This window comes from Phyllostomus hastatus, unplaced genomic scaffold (assembly GCF_019186645.2).
Source record: "Phyllostomus hastatus isolate PE091 unplaced genomic scaffold, TTU_PhHast_1.1 phas_contig_348, whole genome shotgun sequence".
Lineage (NCBI taxonomy): Eukaryota > Metazoa > Chordata > Mammalia > Chiroptera > Phyllostomidae > Phyllostomus > Phyllostomus hastatus.
The window spans coordinates 6627217-6652378 of record NW_025333860.1 but is presented as its reverse complement, the minus strand read 5'-3'; the positions used below and the strand labels follow the sequence as shown (position 1 = coordinate 6652378).

At 36.0% G+C, this 25162-nt stretch overlaps 1 long non-coding RNA gene across 1 annotated transcript; it reads left to right on the top strand.

The window, feature by feature from the left end:
- Positions 1-1126: 1126 nt before the first annotated feature.
- LOC123820381 lies at positions 1127-4630 on the top strand. Its single transcript, XR_006785973.1, has 3 exons — positions 1127-1227; positions 1603-1714; positions 4521-4630. It is a non-coding gene; the product is annotated as an uncharacterized LOC123820381 (long non-coding RNA).
- The last annotated feature ends 20532 nt before the right edge of the window (positions 4631-25162 follow it).

Sequence of the window (25162 nt, the reverse complement as noted above, 5' to 3'; positions counted from 1 at the left end):
TAAAATTTCTACTTAAGTAAATCTAAAATAGATCTTTCAGTTGATTCAGTTGCTAAAAATTTTAAGGGATAAGAATGTATTATGTCATTGCTAGTAATGTATTACCAATGAAAGAAAGTGAGTTCTTTTCCTTTCTTACTGATAATGAAATTATGTTGCATTGTACAATCAAATTTGACATGGATTGTAATAATCTAAACTAAAGATGATCAGAGGTTTGCTTCCACTACAACTTCACTTCCTGTACCCAACTAATTACAAGATTTTGTCAATTTTGCTTCTGGAATGTAGTTTTAATCTGACTATCCTCCTCCATTCTTACTGTTTCTTCCTTAATTATGATTCTTATAATTTCTTCTAAGATTGTTACCATAGCTTTTATAGATATCTTTGCCCTGGGTCTTTTCCCAGACTAGTTCGTTCTTCTCAACTACTGAGCAATTCACATGAAATGCAGTTACATTCTGGTCATTACTCTGGTTAGCTCCCCATTTCCTAAAGCATGGGGAATAAATGTACTGCAAGCATGCCCTCTCCACACAGGCTGATGTCTAACCAATCAAAGTTCTTTTCCTCCTTTCGTTTATAAGATCAATAAGGCAAGGTTTGTGTCTACCTTGCCAACCACTAAATTTGAAATCCTTAGCATACCACTGCACATAATATGGTCTTAATACATTTTTGGTGAATATAAAAAATGAGCCAAATGTTCATTTAAACACCAAACTTGAAGTAACAACTGTCTATCTTTTGGAGTTGGCACTTAAAATTAACTACCTCAAACCTATAGGACAAAGCCCTAAAATCTTTAAAATAATGATCAAGTCTTTAAAAGTTTATCTTTATGTTCTTTTATAGTGTCATTTCCTGTCCCTTTCCATGCTTATAGTCCATTCTCATCATACCACTTGACATTTCCTGAATAGCCTTGCCAAAATTCCCATCTTCTTCTGTACTCCTTTCATACTGATAACATTATCACACTGAGTTAATTGAACAGGTGTCCATTTCCTTCTAGAAAGTGAGCTCTTGAAGTAATTATACCATAATTATTTTTGTGCCCTGTATGCCTAGCATATGTTCCATCAGAAAAATGTGCCAAAGCAAGATGTTTATGGACGACACTGTCAGTCTCCTAAGGCTGCCCTGACAAACCACTGCAAACTTGGTGATTTAAAACAAAAATGAATTCTTTCAAAGATCTGAGGCCAGAAATCTGAAATCAAGGTATTGTATGGGGTCCACTCCTTTCAAAGGGTCTAATGGGGGCTAATGAGTTTTTTCTCACATGAAGTAATTTAGGTGATTGGTTTCATTTACAAAAAAGAAATATGGATCTTAGTCACACTAACCTAATGAAGGTCATAAAGACCTCAAAGATAAGATTTAAAGCCATTCTTCTGTCTCTAGGCTCAGGGTAATGTAGGTAGAGATGCTTGCCTGTCCTTTCCCATTGTTTTTATGAACAAATCAACATCTCCAATTAGTCAACAACCAAAAAATTAATAATTAAATGGAAGCACCCAGGCTTTATTGGAGATGTGAATATCCAATTTCACACAGTCACTAAACACATGCCGGTATCTTTGTTCTTTCTCTTAGCCTATAGAATGTGTTGATCAGAGGCTGATGTGACACCTGCCAGAGATCTACCCTTCAAAATTCAGTTTTTCTCCCACGAATAGAACTATCCACGAACTCTACTGACAGACAGGTACAATTATTTTATTTGTTTACCAGGAAATTAGAGAATTAAAGTTTGGCAGAGCAGGGTGATGATGCCAATGTTAAGCAATTATTGTCAGTTTTGTCTGTTGAGTCTAAGATATATACTGATTCTAACACTGCATAAAATTATCTTTCATCTTGTTAAAATTTAAAGTCTTATAATCTAGCAAAAGATGAGGAAAATTTATCAGTATGCATATAAATATATCTATGTTTAAATATGTATATTTAAGTAAATTCAGTAGTAGAAATTTCAGGCTAATTTTTCTCTCCTTGAGCCATAATTTATGGGTCCTCTAACTTCTTTAGTTTCAATTTTCCATTTTTTTGTATATTTTATTATGCTATTACAGTTGTCCAATTTTTTCCTCCCCTCTATCCTCCTCCACCCTGCACTGATCCCCCTCCAGTATTCCCACCACCTTAGTTCATGTCCATGGGTCGTACATATAAGTTCTTTGGCTTCTCCATTACCTATACTATTCTTAACTTTCCCCTGTCTATTTTGTGCCTACCAATTATGCTTCTTATTCCCTGTACCTTTTCCTCTCATTCTCCCCACTCTCACTCCCCTCCATGTGATCTCCATTACTGTATTTCTGTTCCTGTTCTAGTTGTTTGTTTGGTGTGTTTTCATTTTTGTTTTTAGGTTCAGTTGTTGATAGTTGTGAGTTTGTTGTCATTTTACTGTTCATAGTTTTGATCTTTTTTCTTAGGTAAGTTCCTTTAACATTTCATATAATAAGGTGTTGTTAATGATGAACTCCTTTAACTTGACCTTATCTAGGAAGCACTTTGTCTGCCTTTCCATTCTAAATGATAACTTTGCTGGATAGAGCAATCTTGGATGTGGGTCCTTGCCTTTCATGATTTGGAACACTTTTTTCCAGCCTCTTTTTGCCTGCAATGTTTCTTTTGAGAAATCAGTGAATAGTCTTATGGGTATTCTTTTGTAGGCAACTCTCTCCTTTTTCTTGCTGATACTAAGATTCTGTCTTTATCTTTAATCTTGGGTAATTTAATTATGATGTGTCTTGGTGTGTTACTCCTTGGATCCAACTTCTTTGGGACTCTCTGAGTGCCCTGGACTTGCATGTCTAGTCCCTTTGCCAGACTGGGGAAGTTTTCCTTCATTATCTGTTCAAATAAGCCTTTAATTTCTTGGTCTTCCTTTTATCCTTCTGGCACCCCTATGATTCAGATGTTGGAATATTTAAAGTTGTCCCAGAGGTTCCTAAGCCTCTACTCATTTTTTTGAATTCTTGTTTCTTCATTCTGCTTTGATTTAAATGTTTATTTCTTCCTTTCATTCCAAATCATTGACTTGAGTCCCTGTTTCCTTCCCTTCACTGTTGGTTCCCTGTATATTTTTCTTTATTTCACTTTGTATAGCCTTCACTTCTTCCTTTATTTTGTGACCGATCTCAATAATTTCTGTGAGCATCCTGATTAACTGTTTTGAACTGTGCACCTGACAGGTTGTCTATCTCCTTGTTGCTTAGTTCTTCTTCTGTAGTTTTGATCTGTTTTTTTCATTTGGGCCATATTTCTTTGCTTTGATGCACCTGTTTTGTTGGAAGGGGCAGAGCCATGTTTGCCAGGGCAGGGCAAGTGACTTTGTTATGTTATGGAGGGGTCAGAGAGTGAATAATGCCATTTGCTTGGCCCCTGCCCAGATTTCAGTCTCTTCCCTTGCTTCCCACATGTGGATTGTGCCCTTTCAGGTGCTGATTCCAGGTGAGTAGGCTTGTGTATGTTCTAGGATCCTGTGGGCCCCTCCAAAGGACTCTCCTGTGAGACTGAGAATTTCTCCCGTGCCTACAACACCCATAGGTTTCTACAGCCAGACGTTTTTTTAAGGCTTTAGTTTCCCGCACTGGAACCCTGGGTTGTGCTGTCTATCTCACTCCCCAGGTGTTCTTTCCAGCTTATTCACACCAAATGTGGGATATTCTAGTCTGCCAGCCATTGCCTCACTGTCCTGGCTTCCCATCTCCACCCCTCCTAGTAGTCTGGGCGAATGTTTCTTTAACTCCTCAGTTGTCAGACTTCTATACAGTTCAATTTTCTGGCAATTCTCTGGTTGTTTTTTGTTTTTAAATTGGTTGTTATCCTTCTTTTGGTTGTGGGAGGATGCAAAGCATATCTACTTAAGCCTCCGTCTTGGCCAGAATCCACCTCATTCTAGTTTCAATTTTCTTATTTAGGTTTCTACAAGTTAGTCATCATTTAGAGTCTGCATTTTTACTTGTAAGCACGTCCTTTGATCCCTTTAAATTTAGGTTGTTTGAGCTGTGAAAATGCTTATTAAAATAAACATGTTTTGTTTAATCTTTCCTAGTTGTCAGAAAACTGCACCCAATTCATGCTTTTGTTTTATTCATTGTCTTTGTCTTTGTTTATTTTTCTGATGGAGTAAAACCTACGATTTCTTGTCTGAATTTTTTATGGTAAAGTTGTAGTTATTTTAACATTTCCATTATAGTCTGTGCCTACCTTATTTAGTTAGCAAAGTATCTTTGGGGATATTTAGGAGCTAGAAATTAAAAATTAGGCGGGGAATTAATTTTGGTTCTCAAATTTATTCATAAAATATTGTAGCAAGATTATTCTTTATTTTCCTATGTCCCAGTTAAATAATTAAAAAGTTAAGTTCTTAATTGTGTCCACTTGAGCAATATAAACTTAATTTTGTATAGTTTATAATGAATCTCTTTAAATGTAAATTCTGATTAGAATAAATATATTACATGAATTTATTAAATCATATTTATTTCTATTTTTTTAAACAGCATCAGCAATAAAACCAGTTTCCAGGAGGACTGCCTTGATTACTGCTTTGCACCAGATATAAATAAAAATGGAAAAGTTTACCTGATATAGTCAGAAAATTGGCTTTGGATGACTTTGTGTTCATGTAAATTACAAGTCCATTTAAATTAAATTAAAAACTATTAATGTTTCTGAAAGTAATTGAGAATGTTTCCTTCTAAGATCATATGGCTTCAAATTCCTCTTGTTTTTTAAATACAGATTGCTAATCTTCATTTAAACTAATTATTAAAATAGTGATTTATTTAATGTAGCTTTCTTATCAATTATTAAAACATGCATGATTCAAATATTAGCATATATGCAAATTTTTGAAATGTGGCAATATGGAATAATTTACTCCAGTGTTTGGGAAGTAATTCATGTAAAACCTGGTGCTGATTCTAATTTGATTAATATCTGGCTCATCATATGCATTTCCATTTTCAGTGCTGACATGTGTAAACAACAGGTGCTATGTCTATACACATCCAATAAATGTTGTTTTTCATTACACTATGTATTTTTAGTGCTCCTGTTCATCATAGGAGAAGAGCTGTATCTGTCTACACAAGCACATACACATACACCAACAGTTAAAGAAAGTGATTATAAACCAAGTTAAATGCCCAGACGAAAAAATGCATTAATAGCAGGGTTGAGATAAAAAGCACATATGAAAATATAAGTGTTCTACTGATTACCAGTCTCACTATTGTTCATTGCACATTTTTCTCCCAAAGTATGTAGAGCTAGGAGTAAAAATAGTGTCTTTTAGCCTTTGTCAATGTTATAGCCATTCTCTTTAATTATCTTTACAACCCAGGGGCCAAACTTTATAGCAGAGAATGTATCAGTATTTTCTGTGGGGTCAATTTTCTCTATTCTCATGGTTAAAAACCAGAAGTAAGTATAAAATTATCAGACTGCACCAGAAGTCAGCAGGTGAACAAAATTAACATGGCACTATTTATTCTCATTGTAAAATTTTAGGCATTTTTTAATCCCTTTGGGACAGTCTCACTAAAAAATACAGGCCCTAGCCCTGGCTAATTTAAAATTCCTGTATTTCTCCTTTCCAACACCACATATTTATAAAGGCTACCTTCAGATGTATGCATTTTATAAGGTAAAATTAAAGGTCTTAGTTTCAAACAAAAGAATCCACTTGGCAAATTCAAGGAAAAGAGATGAAGTAACAGAGAGAGAGATAAAGAAACAACACTAGTTCCCAGAAACAATGAGCAAGAACACACCAGAGAGAGAACTGGACTGATGAACAATCTGTCACCAGCATCTCAAGAAAGATAGTATTACCTGCAGTAAGAAAAAAATTACCACATAGAAACTGCACACATAGTTTACTACTGAGCCATTGTCTTGCATGAATGTTCCTGATTGATGGAACTATGATGGCATGGCCCACCCTAGCTTCTGTACTCTCTAGGACATGCAGGATTTTTAAAAACTGGAATCAAGCTAAAGAAGGTATCAATAGAACTTAGAGTATGACACAATATCAAAATGCAAAGTGGGTGTTTAAAATTTATTTTCTAGTCAGACATAAATGAGAAATGTCTATTTTAGCCTATCTTTCTGTTGACAAACACCAATATACATTCTGTTACCACTTTAAACTTATACACAAAATATCAACTATACTCTCCAACCTAATATAGATGGTCCCCAATTTACAATGGTTCAACCTATGTAATTGGTTGGACTTTATGATTCTGCAAAAGCTATATGTATCCAGTAGAAACCATACCTTAAATTTTGAATTTTTGATGTTTTCTGAACTAACAAGGAGTACAATATTCTCTTGTGAAGGTGGGCAGCACAGAGTCACAGCTTCCAATCAGCCACATGATCCTGAGAGTTAAACAGCTGGTACTCTACAGTGTAGCAGTAAATACATTTTCAACTTATGATATTTTTAATTTACAATGAGTTTACTGGGATGTATCCTCATTGTAAGTCCAGGAGCACCTATAGACTGTCTGGAAAAAAGTCCAACCATTGTAAATATATTGATAATGGTTTGTGCAACATTTATATAAACTGGCAACCAAGGAGAGTGGACTGGAATGCACATGCATGAACAATGACAACTTCACTGGTTTTGTCAGTGGGGGCAATGGACGCTGTTGAGTGAGCATGGGCACTGTGTGGACCTCAAATTCAAAACAAATGAATGAGTAGAGCAACAGATCTGCATCACATTTTGAGTTAAGGTTGAACATCACTTTGAGGAAACTATTCAGATGATTCAGAAGGCCACAGCTGTGGGCAACTGGCGATTGACAGCTTCATCATGACAACGTGCCTGCTCATGTATCATGTCTCATGCAGAGTTTTTGGCAAAACATCAAATCACCCAGGTGACTCAGCCTTTTTGCAGCCCAGATTTGGCGCCCTGCAACTTCTGGCTTTTCTTAACACTAAAATCACCTTTGAAGGGAAGAGATTTCAGACTGTCAATGAGATTCAGAAAAATATGATGGGGCAGCTAATGGTGATTAGGAGAACTGTGTGAGGTCCCAAGGTGCCTACTTTGAAGGTGACAGAGGCATTGTTGTCCTATGTACAACATTTCTTGTATCTTGTGTGTTCTTGAATAAAGGTCTTTTTCACATTCATGGATGGATACTTTCTGGACAGACTCTCTCTCTCTCTCTATACACACACACACACACACACACACACACACACACACACATATATATTTAACTGAGAGTGAGAGAAACATCAATTTGTTGTTCCACTTATTTACTCATTCAATGATGGCTCCTTGTATGGTCCCTGAGAGATTGAACCCACAACCTTGGCATTTTAGGATATCACTCTAACCAACTGAGGCATCTGGCCAGAGCCAATATCAATTATACTTTAAAGGCTCTTACATTTTTCCTTAAGAGAATATCCAAAGTCTCCTCAGTTACTTAATCCAACTCTAAGTCTGAGATCTAGGTGATGTCCCTTTCTCCTCTTGTGTGTTCACAATTCCATTTTGATGTTTTCAGACATACAGACTAAAACATAACAATATTTTCAAAGGTGGGGCATGGAAATGTTGTCACATATTTATGAGCGTCAAAAAAATAAAGTGTGCGTGTTTGTAGGTGTCCTTCTTTTTTGCAACTTTGTTATAATAAAGTATTACAACTTTGTACTTAGACTCTATATTCCAAATTCCCTTGGTTATTATTCTATCAAAATCTTAGTTGGTTATTGTTCTATATCTTGTAGGGTGACCCAGACCTTTACTTTTAAAGGAGCTGAACCTTTTGCAGACTTGCTTGTTTGAAGTTATTATAATTTTATCCCTGGAAAAGGCTCTAGGAACATCATTAGGCTTCTAAGTCCCAGATACAGTTCTGCCTGTTCTCTCTATGGAGAACCTATCTGCTTTCACTCCCATTGTAAAGACCAATTACCCACAGCCAAAATAGTATATTCTCTTATGTCTCATTGACACAAAGTCAAGAACTGTTTATATCAAGTTCTAATTTAATGAATCATTTTTGTGTGCCTATATAGAAGCATTTATCCATTGGGTCTAAGACCTTGAAACAGAAGATTTCTCTGTTGCAGGGACAGGAAATAAACCTTTTATAAGTACATGGTTAGGTGTAATAGTGAAAGCTAACAACCCTACTTACACATTGTAGTTCCTAAATCCATGTATCCTGGCTATTGGAGAGATACAGCCATTTGTTGGTAGTTGATTCCAAGCATGTAACATCCTATAGGACAGCATTTTCAAACTAGCAATGTGCTGACATACAAATGAAACTATAAATATTCAGTAGGCTAGTCGATCATTTCATACGACCTATGGATTCTAAGTAATAAGGTAAATGATAACACTAGTGCTTTCCATAAACAGACTCCTTTGTAAGAATTAACCTAGCATGGATTAAAATGTAAATGTGGAATAATGGGAGAGTGAACGAGGCATTTAGTTAGTTCATGGATGGTGTTGCTGGCAGAAATATTGTGGGAAGGGAAGGAGGACAAATCCAGGGCAGAATAAGTCTATTCTGGTGAGGATGTATTACTGCTTCCTATACAGTTAAACTAGTCTGGCTGGCTACACCCCCATCCAGTTTCATTAACTCTCCAGGGACTCAGCATTGGTTGTTTTGGAAAATTGAGTACACAGAAGTGGCATTAGCCAGGTGTGCTTTGGTAAGAAGGCCATGTATAATCTCCATAACTTTAAGCATTGCCTTTGGAGAAAATAGCTGATTGACTCCAAAGCAGGTCAGTTTAACTACTTGATTGCTGAGAACCACTCTTTCAGGTAGAGTATGTTAATGAGTACTGTCCCCCTATCCCCATAATCTGGGCTCAATCTGAGAGGTCCAGCCACAAATCTATCCCCCAATCTATTCTTGCCTATCTTGTTCATTGTGTGTCCCTGAAATTTTGAACAGCTAGCTACCCTTCATGAAACAGTAAATCCATGATTTCTTTTTGGGAAAGTGGATCACAAGATTCATCATTTGAAATATTGTCCATTGGGAAAATCTCCCTTCTGCTACAGAGTACACTCTGCCTGGTGTCAATACTGCAAAGCCAGAGTATTTCAGGCTCAGGAATTGTGCCATTGTACAGGATGTGTTCACAGCCCCAGGCCAGACCATAATATGATTTCAAGCCCAAACTCCATTTATCTCCTGACCTCTCTTTTACCCCATAAAGATCTTCTTCACTGGGTGAACACAAAAGTATCCTAGGCCCCAAGAGATTAGCATTAGGTCAGATCACCTGGCCACAAAATCCTCCCTGTAGTTATGTGTTGCAGGTCCTCCGTATGTGTTGCAAGTCCTTTGGTAGAAGGCTAACAATAATATTTATAGTGATTTATGTGATGTTTGTAATTACCACTGTCAGTGCTCCACAGTGGTCTATAACAGATCTCTCTTACCATTTCTGTGAATTTCTGTAATTCTTCTAGGAACTGCCTTGAGGCTAATGGAACCACTTTGCCTGCAGGAGCAGAGAAACGAAAGTACCTGGAAGTGTGTACCTGGACATGAAATGTGGCCCTTTGACATGTCTGTGAGTGCAAAAATATGAAAGCTCATCTCCTTTGCTCCCTTAGCCTGAGGATCAGTTTATGGTCCAGAGACCCCTCAGGGTCAGGTTGAGGCTAGGATGTTGTCTGAAACTAACACTCTATGGCTTTTCCTCTTCCCTCTCCTGCCTTCCCTACTCCCTTCCTGGCTTCTCTCAAAGAACTTTTTTTATATACCACTTGCAGAGGAATCCTCAGTTCAGAGTCTCCTTCTGAAGGAACCTAATCTAGGACAGTGTCATCACAGGGTTTGTTTTCAAGAATATTTAGCTTCCTCTGCATTCAAAAAATTCTGTGCTGTAAATTGACTCAGGGAGCCAAGGCATGGAGGCTCAGTCTTGGAATCTGTTATCCAGGCTGAGTTGTTGTTGTTGGTTTATTTGTTTTGTTTTGCTTAAACAGACCAAGTGGGAACTTAGTGGTTATATAAGTCTTTCAGACCTGAAGACTCCCAATCAATCAACAAGGCAAAGTGGTGTGTATTGAGTGACTGGTTATCATTAAAGTGGGTTAAATGCTGCTAATGCTGCATCTCCCACCACTATTTTCAGCCTGCAGAGAATAGACAGTGCATATGTTGCAAAGGTGGTTGTATCTGTTATTATTGCATATTTTTTCTAAGCTCTTATCCAAAACTTTGCCTCAATCTATAATTCTATTCCCTTTTTTTACTCAGAACCTCAGAATCTATTCCCAAGTACATTTCTGCAGATTTTTTTGTCAATATAACAGCAAAATGTTGCATTCTTTTTGATGTATAAGCTTTTCCTTCATGGGCTTAATTTTGCAAAGTCTTCTTGGAGTGCAATGGACTCCAAGACACTAGTTACGAATGTAAGGCATTAAAGAACATAGGGAATAGGTTGTAAGGAAAGTTATATCAGCTTGCAAAGTAATAGCCCTGTTCAAGGTGCTTATATAATTTTCAAGGAAGATAAGAATAGCTTATTGATCTCTGGAGAAAAAAAATTATTTATTCTACTAAGGAATGTTTAGTATTCAAAATGCTCTGAGTTTTCAGTCTTCTCATCTGTCCCAATCACAACTTAGATTACAATGTCTTAACTTTCAATAAGAGACATGGTACCATTTGAATTCAGCTGACGTAATTCAGAAACTGCAGAATTAGACTTTGCATTTAATTATCAGTTCCATCAGCCTTGAAGAGATGAGAGCTAATTTTAGGGTAATCATTTTATTGTCTGGCTTTTTGAATGTCTTGAGCTGTGAATTTAAAACTTTAGGCTTGTTATTTCCTTTCAAAGCTCAGCACATTTAGAAGTAGTCAACTCACCCTAAAGCTCTTGCATTCTTCATGCCCATTAAACTATGCTAAGGCAGCAAGTAATTACTTGACTTTAACAGTACCACTTCCTCCTGGCATCCTGGTTTCTGATGAGAAATCCACTGTCATTTGAATTATTTTCCCCTTAAAGGTAAAGTGTCATTTCTCTCTGGATTCTTTCAAGATATTTTCTCTGTTTTTACTTTTCATAAGTTTAACTATCATATACCTCGGTGTGGAATTCTTGGTTTTATCTTACTTGGGGTTCACTTAGCCTATTGAATATGTTCACTTAGCTTCTTGGATCTGTAGGTTTATGTCTTTCACCAAATGTTGGAAAATTTCAGCCATTATTTTTTAAATACTTTTTCAATCTCACTATCTTTCTATTCTCCTTTTGGAAATCTGGTACTAGAAGCTCTTTGGTATTGTGTCATCAGTCTTTGAAATTTTTTTTTTAGTCTGTTTTCTCTTTGTTGTTCAGACTACATAAATTCTGTCAATCTGTTCTCAAGTCCAATGATTCTATCCTCTGTCATCTCCACTCTACTTCTGAGTCCATTAGTGAGTTTTCATTTCTGATATTGTATTTTTCAGTTCTGTAATCTCTATTTTATATTTAAAATAACATCTCTGCCTGATATTTTCTATCTTTTCATTAGTTTAAACAGGATTAAAAATGGCTTGTTGAAGCATTTTATATAATAATAGTTTCTTTAAAATTGTTATCAGCCCTGGCTGGTGTGACTCAGTGGATTGAGTGCTGGCCTGCATATTGAAGGGTCACTGGTTTGATTCCCATTCAGGGCACAAGTCTGGGTTGTGGGCCAGGTCTCTGCTGGGTGGCACATGAGAAGCAACCACACATTGATGTTTCTCTCCCTCTCTTTCTGCCCCCGCCTCTCTAAAAACAAATATAAATAAAAATCTTTGAAAATAAAAAATAAAATTCTTATCAGATAATTCTAATATCTGATTCTTTTCAGTGTTGGAATTTGTTGCTTATTTTCTTTCAGTGATTTACCTGGTGGGTGAGTGATTTTCTATTGTGTCCTGGCCATTTTGAATATCGTACTATGGGACCCTGGAGGTATCTGATCTTCTTTTAGAAGGCAGTCCCTTGGTGAAGTGTAGGCTAAGGGCTGGGTGTGTGTATGTTCAGTTTGTTGCTGGGCTTCACTGACACCACCCAGGCAAAATTGGAGCACTGACTCACACCACCATCTACCAAGTCAGAACTCTGCATTTAGTGAGAATGTCCTTCAAGAACCAAGGCAAATTAAAATAACCTCAGGTGAAGGAAGACTGAGAAAATTCATATACAGCCAACAGATTTCCTCTTAAACAATTGCTAAAGAAGGCTCTTTAGACAGAAGGGAAATGATACCTGAAGGAAATGTTAAACATTTGGCATTAAGAAAGAGCAATGAAATTTATGTCCACACAGTAGCTGGGGACATGGGGCAATAAGAGAAAGTTGAACCACATGGAAGCACAGGCCAGTGATCCAGATGATAAAGATGAAGAACTACAGGGAAGGGACATAAGGTTAGTGCATGGGTCAACAGGCTTTGCAAGCTAAGATTGCAGGTGGTGAAGAGGGGCAGGGAGTTACACGGGGATACATTCCCTTTGTGGCCAAGGAAACACAATGGTGTTGGTGTCACGAGATGGAGGGGAAGGGAGAGACAGTGTTGTTGAGAGACTAGTTACATTAAAAAATAATTAAATTAATTGAGCACATAAAAATATTGAGGATGACAGGAACCAATTTTTCACATTGAAGAGTATATTAACAAACTCAGAAAAGAAGAGTAAAAAACCCTGGCATTGGATTATAATCGGAGGTATCAATATGAACTCACTGTTTTATAATACTCTTATACAAATGGATATGAAATCACTATAGAAGCATGAATGTGTGTACATTTATGTATGTATGCATATATACATACTTTATTTTCCAGATCTATCAGTTAAGGGGGACTAGAAGGAAACACCCAGCAGAAACAATGGGCACTACCAGGCAGGGCCCCAGTCTTGGTTTCCTGTAACTGTCTTCCACTGCAAAGAACCAAAACATCTTGTGGAAGTGGCTGACTCAGGCGGTAAGGATGGAGGGCAAAGTGAGCCTGGAATATCTTTTTGTGCCAAAAGTAAGAATACTCAATGATAGGGACACATTAAAAGGACACAGGATTTCAACACTTTAAGTAAATAGGAATTCATGAGCCCACAATTATAAATTTTAAAAATTAAAATACTAAGTAAAGTATCTTCTCAGAAAAAAAACAAGAACATAACAGCTAACAGTGAGCTTTCTTACCTTGTAGAGGAAGCAGCCATTGGAGGACAGAGACTCACAAAAACTTATGGGAAAGAACTTCCCAAGGAAAAGAACTCCAAATGTGAGATAAACTTCTTTGATACTTTAGACTCGAAGTTGGTACAATGTGACAAATACGTTCAGTTTTTCAGTCTTTAATATACACAAATTCTTTTTTTTTTTTTTGACAAAGTTTCAGCAAGTTAATATCAGGGCTTCTTTTAGATACTCCACTTTGGCCAGACTTCCTGTCCCCTGTACTTGTTCCCATCACAACCAACATTAGTGCAACCAGATAATTATCTGAATCTTTTCTGCTCTTTCTGGATTCCTTAAAAGCTATCACTGGTCTTTCCCAAGTATTTGGGGCATAAGCAGACCAATCTGAGACATATACCATTCACAATGCTTTATTTAGATACTAAGTCTTCTTACGCTGGAACTGCTTCTAATCATAAGTCCTGCAAATGTGCCATTGGTCCATGATTACGGCCAAATTCTCTGACACAATTTAATTTAAAAAACATGTAAAGTTATTGATTGTTTCACTTTCCTTAAGACTGATTTGTTCTATCAGAAAGGAATGAAAGGGTGGAAAATCTATTGAAATCATTACATTTTTAGAATTTTTTTTCTTTTGCTAGTCCCCACTTATATCCTAGGTCTCATACAGGCATGATCATAGGGATATTTTTTTTAACTCTGACTCACTACCAAGGAGCTACTTCTCTTTTTCTCTGTATTTTCAGCTTCCAAGAAAGAGCTTCTGAAGCTTAAATCCATTTCTGCCATTGCAACCAACTGTTTTGGCATCTTTTACGAAGAGCAGACTTAGAAAATTATGGCCAGTCTAATTAGCATTTCCCGTAGTCCTAAGGATTTACACAAAATATATAAAAGTTTCAAGCACTGATCTCTCAAGTGGGTGTATGCAAAAAGAGGGGATAAGTAAGACAATAAAGGACAAAATAAAATGTTTAAATTACTATTTCAATTTAAATGTATGTATATATGTATTTATTTATTTAAACTTTTTATTTTGAAATAATTATGAATTCACAGAAACTTGCAAAAATAGTATAGAGAGGTTTCACATACCATTCACTTGGTTTCCCTCAAAGATTACATCTTATATAACTAGAGTACATTTTCAAAACCAGGGAACTCCTCTGGAAATGATGAGTGTGTACAGTCCTGTGCTGTTTGAGTCCATCCTTACCGCCCGAGTCAGCCACTTCCACAAGATGTTTTGGTTCTTTGCAGTGGAAGACAGTTGTAGGTTTGTGTAACCGTTGCTGCAATCAACATACAGCGCTCTTCTCTCAGTACAAAGACCTCTCTTCCTTTTGCTGTCCCTGTGCTGTTACAGATCTCTCCCTTCACCACCTCTAGCCCCAGCAACTACTACTCTGTTCGGAGTTTTTACACGTTTATTATTTTGAGAATGTTTCTTAAATGGATTCTTATAGATGTGACCTTCTCATTCACCACAACATCCCTGAGATCCATCCAGTTTCTTGCTTGTATCAATAGTTTCTTTTTATTGCTGAGTAGTATTTCATGATATGGATGGTCAAAACTTTGTTTAGCTATTCACCTATTAAAGGAAATTTAGACTGTTTTAAATTTTCAACTATTACAAATAAAATTGCTGTGGACATTCATGTACAGGTTTTAATTTCCCTAGGATAAGTGTCCAAACTTGTGGTTGCTAGGATGTATGTTAAATGTATGTATGTTTCATTTTTAAGAAACTGTCAAACTATTTTCTGGAGTAGGTAGATCATTTTATAATTACATCAACAGTGTTGAAAGATCCAGTTTCTCCAAATCTTTGCCAGCATTTGATGCAGTATTCCTCCCTCTTTCTTTTATTATAGTCATTCTAATAGGTGTACAATGATATCTCATTGTATTAACTTATATTTTCTAATGACTAGTCATGTGCTTTTTTAACATCTGTATATCCTCTTTTGTGAAGTGTCTCTATGTCTTTTGCTCATGTTTTAAACTGGATTTTTTGCCCTTTTTTACTGTTGAGTTTGAGAGTTTATATATACATACACATACTACAAGTAGATTTGAGTCCTTTGGCAGATAATTTGAATTGCCAATATATAATTTTCAGCCTGTAATTTGTATTTTTAGCCTCTTAACAGGGCCTATTGTTTAACAGGGTCTATTTTAATTGATTGGTCCTATTTATTGATTTTTCTGTTATGAGAAATCATTGCTATGGACAATATTGTGCAGCCCTACCCTAACCCCTATCCATATGTTGAAGCCTAATGTGGTGGTATTTGGAGATAGGACCTTTGGGAGGTAATTAGGTCATGAGGATGGGCCCTAATGCATAGGACAAGTACCCTTATAAAATGAAATACAGCACTGGCTGGTGTGGCTCAGTGGACTGAGTGCAAGCCCATGAACCAAAAGCTCACAGGTTTGATTCCCAGTCAGGGATCATGCCTGGGTTGCTGGCCAGGTCCCCAGCTGGGGCCGTGTGAGAGGCAACCAGTAGATGTATCTCTAATGTATCTCCCATACTTTGATGTTTCCCTCTCTTCCTACCTTACTCTCTCTCTAAAAATAAATAAAGTCTTAAAAAAAGAAATACAACAGAGCTGTTTTTTCCTCTCTCTTTAATCTCTACTGTGAGGTTATAAGGAGGAAACCACTGTCTGCTAGCTAGGAAAACTGCCCTCATCATAACTCAACTATGCTTATTTGTACCCTGATCTTGGACTTCCCAGTCTCCAGAACCATGAGAGATAAATCTCTGTTGGTTAGGCCACCCAGTCTGTGGTATTCTGTTATAACAGCCTGGACTAACTGAGACAATCATGCTTTTGGTGTCATGACTAAAAATGTTTTTAAATTATGGATTTAATTTTTTAAAATTTAAATGTTGATTCATTTAACTATTCATTATTGTGAGAATTGTGGTATTTATGCTTTTGAGAAATTACTACATTTCATTTAACTTATCAAATTTATGTGTGAAGGGTTCTCTATAGTATTCACTTATTTCCATGTCTTCAGGGTTTGTAGTGATATCCCCTTCTTCATTCCTAGTATTAGAAATTTGTGTCTTTTTTTGTCAGTTTTATTAGAGACTTTTTTCAATTTTATCAATCTTTTTAAAGAGACAAACTTTTATTGCATTGATTTCCTCTGTTTTTCTGTTTTCAATTTTATTAATTTCTGCTCTTATGTCCTTCATTCTACTTGGTTTGGGTTATTTTTTTCCCCTAAGTTCCTAAGATGTGAGCTTAGCTTGTTAATATAAGATTTTCCTCTTTTCTAAGGCATGCTTTTAGAGCTATACACTTTTCTTCCACAGACTTTTATATATTGTAGCTTTATTTTCAATTAGTCCAGTATATTTCTTGATTTTCCTCAAGATTTTCTCTTGGTCCCTTGTTTACTTAGGAGTATGCTGCTTAGTTTCCACATGTTTTGAAAATTTTCTGTTATTGTTCTGTAATGGATTTTTAGTTTAATTCTATTATATCAGAGAACAGACTTTGTATGACTTTAAATCTTTAAAGTTTATTGAGATATGTTTTATGGCCCAGGATATGGTATATCCTGATAAATGCCCTCAAGGGTGTTTAAGAAGAATGTATATCCTGCTGTTAATGGGATAATGTTCTATAACTGAAAATCCAATGTTGTTTGTTGATGATGTTGTTAATTTCTTCTGTATACTTGGTTTTCAATCTAATTGTTCTACCACTTGTTGAGTCAGGTGTTGACATCTTTAACTCTAAGTGTGTATTTGTCTAGTTCTTTCACTTCTATCTGTTGTTTTTTTCCCCAGTTCATTTTGCAGTACTGATGTTTGGGGCTATATATTCAGGATTTCTATGTCTTTTTGGTGGACTGACCCTTTTATCATTATGTAATGTCTGTCTCACAATTTTCTTTTTTTAAAGTTTATTTTATTGTTTATGCTATTACAGTTGTCCCACTTTTTCTCCTCTTTATCCCCTTTCTCCCTGCATTACTCCACCCTCCTGCAGGCACCCCCACTTTAGTTCATGTCTATGGGTTGTACATATAAGTTGTTTGGCTTCTCCATTTCCCATACTATTCTTAACCTACCCCTGTCTATTTTGTGCCTACCAATTATGCTTCTTATTCTCTGTACCTTCCCCTCCCACTCTCTCCCTCCACCTCCCCACTGATAACCCTTCATGTGATCTCCATTTCTGTGATTCTGTTCCTGTTCTACTTGTTTGCTGAGTTCATTTTTGTTTGTTTATGTTCAGTTGTTGATAGTTTTGAGTTTGTTGTCATTTTACTGTTCATAGTTTTTTATCTTTTTCTTTTTTAAAAATTTTATTTATTTATTGTTAGAGAAAGAGGGTGGGGAAGAGAAAGAGAGGGAGAGAAACATCAATGTGTGGTTACCTCCTGCATGCCCCCTACTGGGGACCTGGCCTGCAACTCAGGCATTTGCCCTGACTGAGAATCAAACCCGCAACCTTTTGCTTCGCAGACCAGCACTCAACCCATTGAGCTATACCAGCCAGACTTGATCTTCTTCTTTTTTTTTTTTAGATAAGTCCCTTTAACATTTCATATAATAAGGGCTTCATGATGATGAACTCCTTTCACTTGGCCTTATCTGAAAGCACTTATCTGACCTTTATCTGCCCTTCCATTCTAAATGACAGCTTTGCTGGATAGAGTGATCTTGGATGTAGGTCTTTGCCTTTCATGACTTTGAATACTTCTTTCCAGTCCCTTCTTACCTTAAGGTTTCTGTTGAGAAGTCAGCTGATAGTCTTATGGGAACTCCTTTTCCTTCTTGCTGCTTTTAAGATTCTCTCCTTATCATTAATCTTAGGTAATTTAATTATGATGTGTCTTGGTATGTTCCTCCTTGGATCCAATTTCTTTGGGACTCTGAGATCCCTGGACTTCCTGGAAGTCTATTTCCTTTGCCAGACTGGGGAAGTTTTCCTTCATTTTTTGTTCAAATAAGTTTTCATTTTCTTGCTCTTCCTCTTCTCCTTCTGGCACTCCTATGATTCAGATGTTGAAATGTTTAAAGTTGTTCCAGGTGTTCCTAATCCTCTCGTCATTTTTTTTGAATTCTTATTTCTTCATTCTGTCCCAGTTGGATGTTTATTTTTTCCTTTTGTTCCAAATCATTGATTTGAATCCTAGTTTCCCTTCCTTCACTGTTGGTTCCCTGTATATTTTCCTTTATTTCACCTTGTATAGCCTTAATTTCTTCCTTCATTTTATGACCTAACTCAACCATTTCTGTGCACATCCCTGTTACCAGTGTTTTGAGCTCTGCAGCTGATAGGTTGTCTATCTTCCCACCACTTAGTTCTTTTTCTGGAGTTTTTATCTGTTTTTTCATTTGGCCCAGATTTCTTTGTCCCAGCATGCCTGTTACGATGTAAGGGGCATAGCTTAGGTATTTCCCTGGGCGGGGCAAGCCTCTTTGCTGCTCACAGCACTTTCTGTGGGGCAGGGGTCTGAGAGGAAACAATGGCACTTGCTTGGCTCTCGCCACACTTTCAGTCACTTCCTCTACTTCCCACAAGCAGATTGTGCCCTCTCAGGTTCTTTTCCCAGATGGGTGGGTTTGCGTATGTTCTAGGACCCTGTGAGCCTCTCCAAGGGACTCTCCTGTGAGACTGGGAGTGTCTCTTGCTACTGCTGCAAGCCCCATAAGTTTTATAGGCAGAGGTTTTGAGTGTTTAGTTTCCTGAGCTGAAACCACGGGTTTTGTGGTCTGTCTTGCTCCCCAGTTGTTCCTCCTGGCTTATCCATGCATGTGACTGTGGAACCACCATTTAGCCAGCCCCAGCTTTGCCCACTGAGTCCACTAGCTTGCTGCATGCCTCTCTGACCTGGCTGCCCATCTCCGTCTGCCCCTGCACTACCAGTCTGGATGGATATTTCTTTAACTGATTGGTCGTCAGAGTTCCCTGCGGTTTGATTTCTGGCAGTTCTGGTTGTTTTTTATTTTTAAATTGGCTGTTATCTTTTTTTCTGGTTGTGTGAGGAAGTGAAGTGTTTCTACCTATACCTCCATCTTGGTTGTGTCTCATAATTTTCTTTTCTTAAGTCTATTTTATCTGATATTCATATAGGCACTCTTGATTTCTTTTCATTAGTATGCATTTATATGGTGTATTTTTTCCCATCTTTTTATTTTCAGTTTTCCTAGGTTACATTTAAAGTGAGTTTTTGTAGACATCTTACACTGGATCACTATTTTTAATTCACCCTGCCAATCTGCATTTTAACTAGTATATTTAGGCCATCTAGATTTTAATGTAATTATTGACATATTAAGGTTTATAGATGTTATTTTACTTGTTTTGTGTTTCTTACTTGTTTTTTCTTTTCTGTTTTGTATTCCTACCTTGCTGTGTGTTACTTCAAACTTTTATGTAATTCTACTTTATTTTTAGTGTGTTTGACTATATAAATTCCCATTAATTTTTTTAGTGGTTGTGTTAGGTTTTACATTTTACATATATAATGGTATAATGGTATGAACATTTTACCCATTTAAGTAAAGTGTAGTAACCTTATCTCCCTTTAAGTTTCTTTCCATTCCACTGTTTATAATATAATTTGTCTTAACTATTTCCTCTATATAAACTGAGAACTACATCATACAATGTTAAAATTTTTCTTTCAACTATTGTCTAATTTAAAAAAAGAAAAGTCTATTGTATTTACCTATATGTATACTTTCCCATTGTTTTTCTTCCTCATTTATGTTTATGTTTCATATTCCTTTTTTTATCATTTCCTTTCTATTTTAATACTTTCTTTTAGCCATTCTTTTATGGTAATTCTACTGGCATCGAATTCTCTTTAGTTTCCTTTCTTCTGAGAATGTCTGGATTTCCCCTTTATTCCTAATGGATATTTTCACTGGTTACGGAATTCTATATTGACATTCTTTTTCACTTTTAACACTTAGATAATATTGTGCCTCTTCTTTCTAGACCCCATGGTTTTTTGATGAAAAATCCACTGTCACTCAATTTATTTTTTCTTTAGAGGCAAGCTGTCTTTTTTTTTTTTCTGGCTGCATTCAAGATATTTTATTTGTCTTTAGTTTTCAGAAGTTGGGTTATGATGTATCTTGGTATGAAATTCTTGACAAATTAGGAACCTGTCTAATCATTATTTCTTATAATACTTTATAACACTCTTTCTTTTCTCCCTGTGGGACTTCAATGACATAAATGTTAGAATTGCATCTCATTCCATTGTAGCTTATGCTCTGTTTATTTTTTTAATTTGCTTTAGTCTACTTTTCCTCTTGTTGAGATTAGGTAATGTCTATTGTTCTATCTCCCAGTTCACTAATTCTTTCCCTTGACCTTTTTCATATTGTTAAGCCTATTTATGAAATTTTTACTGGTTATTCAGTTTTTTTAGCTATAAAATTTTCATTTGGTTTTTCTTTACTTCTTTTACTTTTTACCAGTTTCTATATCTTATTGTCTTCCAATTTCTTCTTTTGTTTCAAGCATGCTTGTGATTGTTCATTGAAGTCTTTTTATAATGTATATGTTAAAATCATTGTCAGATGATTCCAATACCTTTGATTATCTTGGTGGTAGTGTCTGCTGAATTTTTTTTTCATTGAGGTTAGAATTTCCTTGTTCTGTTTTGACAACGATTTTCAACTGTATCGTGAACCTTATGGACATTGTGTCATGATACTCTGAATCTTATTTCAATCTTGTGTTTTAGCAGGTCTCTTCTGATACTCTGAGAGGGGAAGAGAGGTGCCATCTAATTACTGACAGGTGGGGATAGAGGTCCAACTCCCTAGTCATTCTCCATTGTCACTCCAGTTTGGAGGGTCACCTCACTGTTGAGTGGGTGTGGATTTCAGACTCCCCACCAGGTCTTTGCTCACACCACTCCAGCAGTAGGGGAAAGGATGCCTCATCACCACTTGGAAGGGGTGGAAGACTAGGTTCTTTACTGATAGGAGATTATTGACACCTGGAAGGATTGAAAGTCCAGGCTCCCCTTTAGGCTTTCTCTGGTATCATCCCAGGGGAAGAGTGGTGGGGTGTTTTGTGTGTATGGTGGTGGGGGATTGTGCCTGGATGTTTCCTCTAGTATGAAGCTGAAATAGGGCACTTACTGCCTCTAAGTTTTCTGTCTTACAAGGCCTTTTCTTTCTTGTTTCTTTGGCTAAAAAAATTAGACTTTTCTTAGAGCTTTTGTGTTTCTATCTATTGGTATTCTTAGGTTGTACATATGACCAGCACTCAATCAGGACACGAGGCAAAAAGAAAACACAAGGAACTTACACTCACGTTACTTTTGGGGTATCAGAGTCCCTAGTTGGTCTTTTTCTCTCTACTTTTCAGAGTCTCACTATTTCTTTAACACACAAGGTACAGGGTTTTTTAATTTTTGTACTTAGCAGTAAGAATAAGGAGTATTGTCTCCTTAATGCTGTACAGAATTGGAAGCTCTGTATGTACCCTTTTAGTTTGTACTTTTGTATATATTTTTACATTAGTCATATAGTAATATCATTACATATTAAATTACAAACAAATATACAAACATATATAAGAGGTAGATGCTCAATTATTTTTTTCACTAATGGGGTGCACAGCCAAATGCAGGTTTCAGAATACTGGTGTAATCAATGCAGTGTGGATTCATTTCTTGTCCTGGCTCTTCTAACTTTTGTGATTTGGAGCATTCATTTTTTTTTACCTCTAAAATGAAGCAATTGGATAAAATGGTCTCTAATACCACTTTTACTTCTAAAATTCTATAAATAATGCCAGCTAGTATTCCTTCTAAAAGATATAAAATACCACATGAAAATTGTTTCCCTTATTTATATTTTACTTCCTGAAGTAAATACTGAAAATACTCATTTCCTCAAGGCTAAACATTTATACAATTTATATTATAATAACTTAAATCAATCTGATACATAAAACTGTTACACACAACAGCAAAATTGATTTGATTTTAAAAGTCTACTATTCATTCTAATCTGCAAATTGTTAAGTTCAAGGTTACATTACCTTATTAAGTATCTTAGTGTTTTTTTCTTGACATTTTTCAGTAACATTCACCCTCCCACACTTTTCTGATGAAATGAGAAAGGTCAAAAATTGGAAAGAGAGCTATTGTACTCTGTGCCTAAAGGCCCAAGAAAAATGACCTTTGTCTTTTTTGCTCTGTATGTATTTATAAAATATATCTACTCTACTCTAACACATTATATGTTACTCTCTTAGTTTGCTAGGGCTGCCATAAGAAAATACCATAGACTAGATAGCTTAAGCAACAGAAATTTATCTTTTATAGTTCTGGAATCTGGAAGTCTAAAGGTCATGGTGCCAGCAGGGCTAGTTTCTGTTAAGGCCTCTCTCCTTGGCTTGCAGATGTTTGTCCTCTTGCTGCCTCTTCACATAGTTGTCCCTGTGGGCATACATGTCCCTACTGTCTCTCCCTGTGTCTTAATCTCCTCTTCTTATGAGGACACCAGTCAGATTGGATTAGGGCCTCATTTTTATTTTTAAAGATTTTATTTATTTGTCTTTAGAGAAAGGGGAAGGGAGGGAGAAAGAGGAAGAGAAACATCAATGTGTGTTTGTCTCTTGCATGCCCCCTACTGGGGACCTTGCCCGCAATCCAGGCTTGTGCCCTGATTGGGAACCAAACCAGTGACCTTTTGGTTTGCAGGCTAACACTCAATACATTGAGCCACACCAGTCAGGGAAGGGCCTCAGTTTTAACTTAAAGGCCTTATCTCCAAATACAATCACATTCTGAGATAATGGGGGTTAGGGCTGCAACATGTGAATTTTATGGTGGACATAATTTAGCATAAAACAGCCTCATTCACCATTTTGTCTAAAATGTAAATTCTATAGATTGAAATTTGGAGACTGGGCTCATAAGGGCTATTTTATAATGACCACAGCTTTAATTTGGCTAATATAGTAGAGTGAAATGTGGTGAGTCTATGTGTCTGTGTCATATTTGTTCAAAAGAAAGCAATTTTCTGCAGGTTGTTTCAAGGTGATGGGGTGTCAAAATGCTCCACAGATATGCAGTTTAACAGTACCTAAAACATGGGCCAGTTACAGATATTACAATGACATACTTTGGGGATAAACCAAGCAAATTTTACAGGCTAAATAGAATCATATTACTTAATTATTTTTTAATTGAAAACTAGATTATTCCATCAATTGTATCATTACTCAATAATCTATGGCATTATAAGTTTGGAAACCAGGATTGGTTTGTTAAAACATAAAACGTACTCATAACACAATTTTACTAGGTTTTAAAGATCAATTTTTAACATCTTTTATTCCATCTGTTTTAAAGCCACATGCTCATAATTTTTAAAGTATTGAATACTATACTTTAGCATTAAGAGAATTAGATTTGCACTTATATTTCTAGCCAATTGACAGAAAGTGTGGATGGAAAGTAGCAGATACTTTTGAATTTCACTCATCAGTGATATTTCAAGAAGTTAATTTGTCACAATAAAACCCAGTTATATATGTGTATACACACACACACACACATATTCTATCACTTAGTTTCCAAACATAGCATACATCACTGTTTTGATTTCTGACAGAAAAACTGATATTCTCTTGAGGTGTCAAGTTTGATTTGAATATTCAATTTAAAAACTGCAAAATATCTTGCTAATTAAAAAAATTTTTTATTTTGTCAGCTTAATGTATTTCACCATTATAAATTCTTTGAAGTATTTTTGCATCTTTAAGTGATTCTATTTTAAAAGCCTCTAGATATAATCCTTGTTAGCAAACCTAATCTTTTTCACAAATTTTAGATATTTTTCCTGCAACTGAGTTTCTAAATCTTTATTTCAATTTATGAATGTATTTTCTGCCCAAGTAATAGTGTTAGTCATATTTAAAAAGCATGCTAGCAAAAACAGAAATAAAATAAATGTTCAAGCATAGGGAATCAAAACCCATATTCCAAAATACTCTGCAGTCATCCTCAATGATGTTTCCAAAGACTGTTTAATTACTTAGGAAAAAATATGTTGGTATAGTAAGTTGAAGGATAATGTTAAAAACAATATTTTTGGTAAGACTTCACACACACCAAAAAAAAAAAAAGAGGTTAGTATTATCTCTGAGTTAAGAGATTATAGTTGATTTTTATTTTTTATTTATATTTTCGTTTTCTCCAAATTTTGTGAAGTGACATGTATTACTTTTATAATCAGAAAAAGAACAATAAATGCAATTCTAAAATAGATGTGCAGCTGAGATAGTTGATTCTGGGGGAGGGTGGGCTATTAGATTATGTCACGCATTTCTTGGAGGCATTTTAAGTTTAAGTCATTCACTCACTCAGTAAACAATTTTGAATTACTACCAACTATCAGTCCCTATTCCATGCTGGATATAAGAATTGGTTTTGCAGACACTTAAGGTGGAGTATGTGGAGATGATGATAAAATGGCTCTCACAGGTACAGGATGCAAGTAAAATCAATGATAGGTGATAGATGCTAGAGTAATAGCCCCAAGAAAGTGTTATAAGCATATCTGGACAGGAGAGCTAACTCTGTCAATCTAAGTCAGACTAGAGCACAAGAATAGGATTTATTTGAACTTCATTAACTGAGTCCCTCAAGGAAATGTCTGATTTATAGTTGTTTTCTGTCACTTCAGCTTTTGAACAGGGTTGATATAGAAGACTATTATAGACTATAAAAGACTGCAAACTTTTAATCTTCAAACTGTACTTGAATAGTTTGATTCAGAAAGCATGTTAATGAGCGTTTGTTATGTTCTGCTCCTAAGGGATGGAAAGGTGAGCAAAACAAAAGTCTTTCTCTCAGGAAGCTCAGAGTCCAAATCAAATGTTTTTCTGTCTTGTGTAATATGGAC